The sequence below is a fragment of the Stenella coeruleoalba genome, assembly GCF_951394435.1.
Source record: "Stenella coeruleoalba genome assembly, chromosome: 8".
Taxonomy (NCBI): domain Eukaryota; kingdom Metazoa; phylum Chordata; class Mammalia; order Artiodactyla; family Delphinidae; genus Stenella; species Stenella coeruleoalba.
Genome location: NC_137154.1, coordinates 97485632 through 97495041, shown reverse-complemented (window position 1 = coordinate 97495041; position 9410 = coordinate 97485632).

The following is a 9410-nucleotide window of genomic DNA, read 5'->3' as shown; positions in this document are numbered from 1 at the left end:
TTGTTATTTTTATGGTTGTTTATTGAGCTTTATTTGTCTATGCAACAGAGAACAGTGCCTAGGTTCCATGGAAAATGTTTGCATGACATAAACTGTGGCAGAAGACAGATGGTCATCTGATCTTAATAACTGTGTTTAAACAGAGTTGAACTGCTATTAGTGATACCCTCCACAAAGATTTATTTGAGAAGCATGGTACAGGGACTTTCACCCTCATGGAATATTTTTTCTTTCAATGTTTGTGATTGTCTACACAACACTGAAAACATCTGAATTTAAACTAAACCTTTCAGTCCATCATCTGCATGGCTGGCACATGCAATGCCAAACAACTGAAAGCAAGAAAAGAAAAGAAAAATGCAACTGACTGAATGCAACTTATTTAGAGAGATATAGATTGCCAGATCTGAGTAATTATCCAAAGGTTGGATGTGGACATCATCATGTGGACATCTCACTGGGACAAAATATAAATCTAATTCAGATCACTCGGTCTGTTAAGACCCTACTGGTTCCTCACTGCTTTCAAGAGCACAATCTAAGGGCCCTGATAGGGCAGCCAGGTCACTGTGTTATTTGGTCCCACCCTATCATCCCAGCCTCATCTGTTGCTTCTTTTCACTAAGTGGATTCTATAATCCAGCTACACAAATGATGCACCATTAAAAGTGCTTATGCTTTTTCAGGATTTCAGCATGTCTTTGTCCATAGGCCTTGTCCCTGACATGTTTTTCTTCTAATTTCTCTGACTGATAAACTTTCTATTCTCCCATCCATCTTTTAAGACCATGCTCAAGGATTAACTCCTTTAGGGATGCCTTTGCTGACTTCCCTATACTAAATAGTTGTTTTCGTCACTCTGCTTCTATAGGGCACTTCAAGAGAATTGCTATTACACTTTGCATTGTCATTACTTGTCCACACATCTCTCTTTCTTATTGGACTACCAGCAGAGTAGGAGGCATGTCTCTTTAATCATTGACTTTCTTGTGCCTAGAATAATGGCAGACTCATAACTGGCACTCCACAGATGCTATTTGAATGAATGAATTCTGATTTAAACTCCTTTTCTTCAATAAGAGAATTTTTATCTGAATAGTATGGGATCCTTGTTCAACAATTCACTCCAGCTATATAGATGATAGCTAAAGGAATATATCTCAATCCAATATTGATTTGATTACATAAATTTAAATAATAATGTATTCAATCAACTTTAATTCATTGACTGCATATTTTGCATTTCATGTTTTTATGCAATGGCATAGAAGACACATTTTTTATAGTACTTAAATTCTTATTCACAAAATACATTTCAGGATATGTGTAGCTGTGATACATTCCTTATGAGGATGCCCGAACTCTCTTTAGGAATTTTCCAATCTCTCTAGAATGCACGATATTAAGAAAAAAAGAATACAGTGAATGTTAAATACCTAGTAACCTTCACAGAAGCTATGTTAACAGCACAAAAAGCTATAAAAGGATTATAGAATGTCCTATTCACCTATTCAATTCTGGGAATTAAAGAATTTTCATCATGTCTTTTTTGCTTTATATTTCATTATTTGGTAAGAAAACAAGTTCCCATGTTATTGTGTGTGTGTGTGTGTGTGTGTAATAACATATATATTTGTGTGTATATTTTACCACATATACATTTATATACACGTATATACATATACATTTGTATTCCGTTAAACAGGAACACACAAAACCACAAGAGAAAATTACTTATCCCCCCAGCTTCACCCCCAGCCCCCTGAAACGTGCCAATATTTTTCATTTCTCTCCCAAAATTGTCAGTATAGAATTAGACGCTGTAGCATGAAGGGTAATACAGGAATACTTTCACCAGGCTTAAGGATATGAGATAATGAAACTTGCTCCCGGGATAAGCATATTTATTGGGTTTGTTATGTATCAAATGTAACAAAAGTAGAGGATCTGAAGAACACCCTGTGTGGTTCTTTTCACACCCTTTGATCACACAATTCCTCTTTAATTCAGATGCAGTAGAGCTTAAGTGGCTTCATTGATGTGTTAAGTGTGGAATGATTTTTGTATAAAATAAAAAAGACTCCATTATGTGTCCAGAGAAGCCTGTGTGCGCTCATTTATTGAGACAGGAAGTCGGTTTCCCACACAGAACAACAATTCTATGATGCTGCAGCGTTGTGTCTGAAAGAAGAGTAAAGGAAACTTCATTTTCTACCTGGCAGAAATCGGCTTCAGGAGGAAGGGGCAGACAATGCGATTGGGCTTCCACTGAGTGAGAGGACTTGATTGATTTTCAGAAAATGCACCGTGCCATATGCAGGGAGGCTGCCTGGAATACTTTTGTTAGGAAAACGTACATTTTGTAACGGGCGTCAGTTTTCTGAATCTTCCTTGAAGTGATGCATTTCAGTGAGCACTTGTCACCCGCCTCTCGAAGTCAGGCGGGGAAAGAGAAATGTTCTTTTGGATATTTTCCCTCCTAGATTTGTGTCTGGGTTGATTTTGGTTTGTTTGTTTTTCTTTAAGTTGGTTGCCATTCGCTTTTTTAAAGTTTTTGTTCGTTCGTTTGTTTCATTTTGCTGTCTTCTTAATAAGCATGGAGAATACTTCTGAGACTTTCCAAGGCGAAGTTAAAAATCTACCCATAGTTTAAATATTTAGGCATGGATATAGGTCCTGTCTGCTAGGAGTGGACCTCAGTCTTGTCGTAAACCCACGGAATAAACCCTACACTGTGGTCACAGGATGAAGAGGAGCAAGGTTAGAATTCACCTCGGCTCTTATCCGAAGCTCAGGCTTTTTTATGTTTTTTGCGGTACGTGGGCCTCTCACTGCTGTGGCCTCTCCCGTTGCAGAGCACAGGCTCCGGATGCGCAGGCTCAGCGGCCACGGCTCACGGGCCCAGCCGCTCCGTGGCATGTGGGATCTTCCTGGACCGGGGCACAAACCCGCGTCCCCTGCATCGGCAGGTGGACTCTCAACCACTGCGCCACCAGGGAAGCCACAAAGCTCAGGCTTTTATCTCTGCACCATGCTGCCTTATACTCTGTGAGGTAGCTAGAAGCTAGCCATCCTTCCCATGGCTCACGTGATCCCAGTGTCTACCCTCGTGGTGATTGTCTTAGTCATTTCCCCTTCAGCCTAATTATGAACCAGTCTAAAGGCTTAGGTATCTTTGCTGGGAGTTGTTCTAAAAGAATATATTACATAGTTGTTCCACTCAACGGTTTTATAATCTAAAACAGACAACAGCTACATGGATCTAATGAGAAGAATGTATAGAGAATAGAGCAAGCTTAGGGAATTTTTCCATTGGTCATGTTTACCTTATTAATATTCTTAAGGAAATTTTCAGGGTGAAAAGTTCAGTAAAGGATAGTTATATCAGTTTCATGTCCAAGAAGACAATCATGAGGCTGTGTAAACTGTGGTGGGAGATAGGATTAGAAGAGCTATTTGATTGAGGTTTGGTGAGGGAAGTCAAAAGGGTAGATACTCCAGGCACAATCAAGTTCTCTCCATGACTATTTCATTCCTCCTTGTATAGTTATGTTCGTTTCTGCCCATTCTTCTTAACGTTTCCCAAACCTACTGCTAGTACAACATCTACTTTTTCCTTCCCATCATGCATGGGTGATTTTTGTTGTTGTTGTTAAATTTGATGTCACAATATTCTTTTGATCATTATAGATGTGTTTATAAAAGAATTTCAGAGTCTAGTAGTTCTAGGGGTTAAGTATTGGGGCAGGACAAAGAATATTCTTCCAGAAGGTCCTAGACTAATAGCAACAACCATTAGCTTTCTTTCTCTTGGCATTCAGAGCGAATTCTTCGTCCCTGACTCCTTTATCAGCCTTTTCTATTTCATTCCAGCTCACAGTAGCACTGCCATTGCTGTTACCCTAGATATTTAATGCTTCTTCCTCATGCACTTCTCGCATTCTTCTCATGCATTTCTCAGAGATCCCCATCTCTCACCCCCTCCACCTATTTGTGTAATGCTTGGTATGTGACTGTCGCCATGAACAACAATAGGTCCTGCCCAAGTCACGTGACTTGAATTTATCATGTTTTTTTTTCTGCAGAGAATTAGTGGCTGCCCTAAAGCTAATTTTCTTACCCAATATGATATGGTTTCTGATCTCTCTTCACCCCATGCTTAGATTCAAATAAAGGCTACTGTGCCTTTATCCCCCAAATCAATAACCCAGTGAAAAGATGGTACAGTCAGGAATCCAAGAGTGCGGCATTCTGCTCCTGGTACTGTAACTGGCTTCTCACAACTCAAGACCAGCTGGTTTAATCTCTCCGACCTATCATTTCTCCATCAGAAAATTGTCTTTTTCCTCCCTCCCTTCTTCCTTTTCCTTTCTTTCCTTTAACTCATAAGTGCTGCACATCTCTGTTCCCTAGGAGAGAACAGAAAAACCAAACAAAACGTTAAAATAACAACACAAGACCATTGTAATTAGATGACCAGATAACAAGGAATAAACTCCATATGCATTTGTAAAGCACTGTGGAAAACCATGATATTGTTATGGGAGAATGACACTCTTGGAAAGACTGGATAACACAGAGGTTAAGAACTTGGGCTTCTGCATTACAAAACATGAGTTTCAATCCTACTAGCTGTGTGACCATGGGCACATTAAAGTTTCCAAGTTGCAGTTTCCTCATCTATAAAATACGACATGTTAATAAAATTACATAATTCAGAGAGCTGTTGTGAAGAGTCACTGGGTGAGATTATATACATAACATGTGAAGCACAAATGCCTAGCATATCATAAATGCTGAAGAAGTTTAGCTGTTATTATTATCGTTAAGGAGGGCAGAGTAACTTGCACTATCATCATGTCATTTTTGTTGTTTAAAATAACAGTAATAACTGCAAAGGAAACAAAGGTCAGTGGGGGCTGGAGGAGTCAATACTTCTCCTAAGGGGTGTCAATTTCCTCTGAAGAAAGGAATTCATGAAAGTAGAGGCATGGCTGTGCTTGGGATAGAGGGACAGTAATGTTAATGGTTAAGGTTTCTACTCTTGAACACCCTTTTCTGACTGTGAGCTGTTTGAAGGCAGGAATTATATTGTATTCATCTTTGTATCCCATATCTTAATTACCTGTGCTTAGTACAGCAGAGAACTGGACAAATGAAATGAATTTGTTTATATTGCCTTGAATTCAGTCTTGCAAAGGAAAAAGCAATGAGTCTGCTTTCCTGAGAGTTTTTAAGGTCTTGCTGGAGCTGACTTGGGTGCATACAACCAAGGAAAGGGCCCAAGGGCTCGGAATTCCAGCTCAAATCCCCATGTCCACCACAAACTGCCTCTGGATCTCAGAGCTCTCCATTACTGACTAGGCGGCCTTAGGTCCCTTGAAGCTGGAATTAAAGATAACCCATGTGCGATATTTGCATAAGTGCCTTAATAACATGGACTCTGAAGATCATGAGGCTACAAGAATGTTCCATTTAGCTTATTTTTGCCCTGTGCTTATCAGAGCTTGGAGCACACATCCAGGACATTCAGATGGCTGGAGTTAAAATGATTTAAGGGGATGGAGCCTACATTGGCTTAATGCTGCTAAGAAATTCCTTGGCTCAAAAAATAATACTCTTTCATTTTTTCTTTCTTTCTTTTTATACATTTGTATAAGTTGATCGAAAAAAAATCTTTGCAGTTCAACATGGAGTTTCTTTTTCCTTTTCTCTCTGTCTCGGGGGCCTTATCTGATTTTAATCAGCACTGGCCTAATATGATTTGAAACAGCTGAGGCTGAAATGCCCTTACAAAAAGATCTCTGAAGTTGGAACTATTGGAAATACCTACCTATTCTACTCCCCTTGTCCAAGGCAGTATGTGCTATTAACTGTAAACATTGGGGATTATGAATTTACCCTTAAAACTTTTCAATGCCCTGCAGAGTTTTCTCAGCAATTTGAAAGTCCTGTTAACCATAATACAGCCAGTTCTTGATTATCCACAAAAAAAGGAAATGAATAGTGGCACAGATAATCCGAAACAGAAAAACAATCAAAATGTTTCTTATATTTTACTTTGGAATGCTTTGTATGGCTTTTGGGGATTCAGATTTTCCTTCCCAGGGATGTTGTGCTCAGGAAAAAGTTAAAATGAGTTTGCATTCCCTAAGCCCACACTAAATAGCTGAAGGGGGATGTGGCCCAGCCACATGCTGGGTGGCAGAGAGAAGGAGCCTGAAATCGAGGGGAAAGAATTCCACTGATAACCTAGAAGTGGAAAATGCCCATATGAATAATTAAGTGCTGACTGGAATATAATTTGGTCTTGTAAATTAGTGTGGACAATTTGCCAGCCCACATTTTTGAAAAACCAGGTTATCCTTCTCAGAGAAGTTACACTGGTAGTTAGAACAAATGACCTCGGGCTTCCCTGGTGGCGCGGTGGTTGAGAGTCCGCCTGCCGATGCAGGGGACGCGGGTTCGTGCCCTGGTACGGGAGGATCCCGCGTGGCGCGTGGCGGCTGGGCCCGTGAGCCATTGGCCGCGGAGCCTGCGCGTCCGGAGCCTGTGCTCCGCAACGGGAGAGGCCACAACAGTGAGAGGCCCGCGTACCACAAAAAAAAAAAAAAAAAAAATGCAGGACCCATAGAGTGGTTTACCTCTAGGTACCATTACCATCTTCTGGGTCTCTGCCTCTTTATTGGGGTCTTACATGTCTATGGGCCCCATTCCTTGGTCTAGGAACAATTTTTCATCACTGTGGACATGACCTCAATGAAATTGGCCCCAGAACTCTGGGTCCTCAGCATATAGTTCTACCTTTCCTCCCATAGTGGATGCTGTGGGTGCCTTTTAGGACCCACCAAGGTGCTCCAGCTGCCAAGAGTGTTGCCTGCTAACTTCCCACAGCTGAGCCTTCCCTGGAAATTGCTCTCTGTCAAAGGAAGCTTCCTTGCCCAAGGTCACGTCCCCTCCCCAAATGTGGCTCATATCTAATGATTGCCAAGAACCATCGCCACAATTCCACACAATTGTTCAGAGCTATCTGTGCTCCAGAATTCCCTGTGGGATCAGTTAGGCCCACTCTTGTGAATGCAGCACTTTCAGCTTCCCCCTTTGCCTGGTCCCGCTTCCCCTACTCTCTCAAGGGTACCGTTCCTGAGAGCACTCCTAAAGAACTCCTCACATGCACATCTCCACTCTGGAGTCAGTTTTCCAAAGAACTGATGTATGACATTCCCATTGCCCTCTATTTACTGTGACTTCTTTGTTGTTGCTGTAGTCACCTGCCCAATAATGAAAGAAAAACTCACAAACTTTGAAGGGGTCAGAGAGCAAGTACCACAGAATCCATCAAGTCAGGTGTTTAGCTCAGTTCCACCATTTTCTTCTTGGCCTGGAGTAAGAAATGTAGCATTCCTATGTACTCGCTTCTTCTGGTTCAAAATGGGTAACAACCTATAGGATGGGGGTGATGGGGAAAAAAATGAACAGATGGCTAAGCAAGTCCTAGAAGACCATTAAGTGCTATGGGAACACTTACACTCTGTGGTGAAAGCTCTACTAGGGCCCCGTAAGACTGAGACTCTGCAGCCCACTTCCTTGGAGGTAGTTTTGAAAACACCCTTTGCTTCATTTCCTGTGGATTACGCAACCACAGAATTCCTCTGGGGACTCAGCCACACCCCAAATCTTAGCCTAAATCACTGAGTTTGACACAGATTCACAGGAATTTGGCAAGGAGCTCACCCAATTTTTCGATCTCAAATTGGATCCAAATGTTGCCCAGGTTGGCTGAGAGTTCAGTCAGAAAAGAAGGAGGCCCAGGCCCATAACTGCTAAATGGTGATATTTGAAACTCAAATGAGTTTGGCTTGCCTTTAAGAGTGGGAGGAAGTTTTGAGCCATCGTATATGATATAAGCCCTGGTCCAACTCAAAACAGTTTCCACTTTTTTTTTTTTTTTGGTTATTGTTTCAGCTCTGGATCTGCTGCTAACATTCACAGGTCACTGTGCTTATTCCAAATGCCAAGGCCAGTTGCAGGGAACTTCGGGCCCCTATGGGTTCAAGGTATAGTGAAGAAGTGATGTTCCTTGAATTTCCTCTGGAACAGAGCAAGCCTTGACAGAGGATGGAGAAGGGGGATGTTGGATAAGGGCTGAGGGAAATCCTTCGTTCAGCTCCTGTGAAGGGTCCAGCATGGAGTTGGCTGCTCTGATTGAATTCTCCCTCTTCTCTCTGGGTATTCAGAAAGTGCTGGCCTCCTGCTTCCTGGAGTAGTGGCAATGGCTAATACTGGTAGCAGTGATTTGGATAAAATTGTGAATTAGGGAAAGTTAGATTTTGCTGCTCATATCAAATTTTCTATCACAACTTCTTAAAAACTGTTTCTTATTCTATTTTTTTTTTCATCTGAAGAGCCTCCGTCGCAATCTCCACTGTTTTCAGCATCATCTGCATCTCCTCCAGAATCCCCCACTACCCCAGCGCCCAGCCACCGGGCTGGCCTTTCCCAAGCAACGTCACATTCTCTGGGCCTTTCTCCCTACACCCACCCCACATACTTGTCTTCACCTGATCCCTCTCCCCCTCCCACCACCATTAAGATTCAGCTTTCATAGATCCTGTCTCCTACCTGCTTCAACAAACCACTATGTTATAAAATATATATTTACGGGAAAACCCACTAAAACTGTTGTCAAAATATGTGCGAGTCTTCATGTTGTCACTCACACAGCAAGTAACATCAGGTAAACCATTTTGATTCTTTTAGCCTCAGTTACTTCACCTCTAAAACAGAGATGGAAAAAAACTTAACTCATAGGGCCTCAGATTAAAATTAACTCCCATCAAAAAACACCTCTTGGGCTTCCATGGTGGCGCAGGATTTGAGAGTCCGCCTGCCGATGCAGGGGACGCGGGTTCGTGCCCCGGTCCGGGAACATCCCACATGCCGCGGAGCGGCTGGGCCCGTGAGCCATGGCCGCTGAGCCTGCGTGTCCGGAGCCTGTGCTCTGCAATGGGAGAGGCCACAACAGTGAGAGGCCCGCATACCAAAAATTAAAAAACCCCCAAAACACAAGAACACCTCTTGATCTTCTGAAATAAGATGAAGTGTCCCTTCCCTATGCTGCTATGGCACCCAGTAATTCACTATCTTGAAGCATGTAACTTTGCATCTAAATTGCCTATTCCCTTTCTGACCCTCTCTAGCCTGAGGCTCCTGACGGCAAGGACTACAGCTGATCACGCTTGAAGGCCAGCGCCTCACATAATGTCAGGCATGCAGCTGGTACTCAAAATGTGTGTGCTCAGTGCACGGCCCACTCTGAGAGCATTTATAAATAGTCGAGATTGTTCCTCTCAGAAAGCATATTTATACTGGAACAGGGTCCTTTTTGGACCATGTCTTTCCTGGAGGAA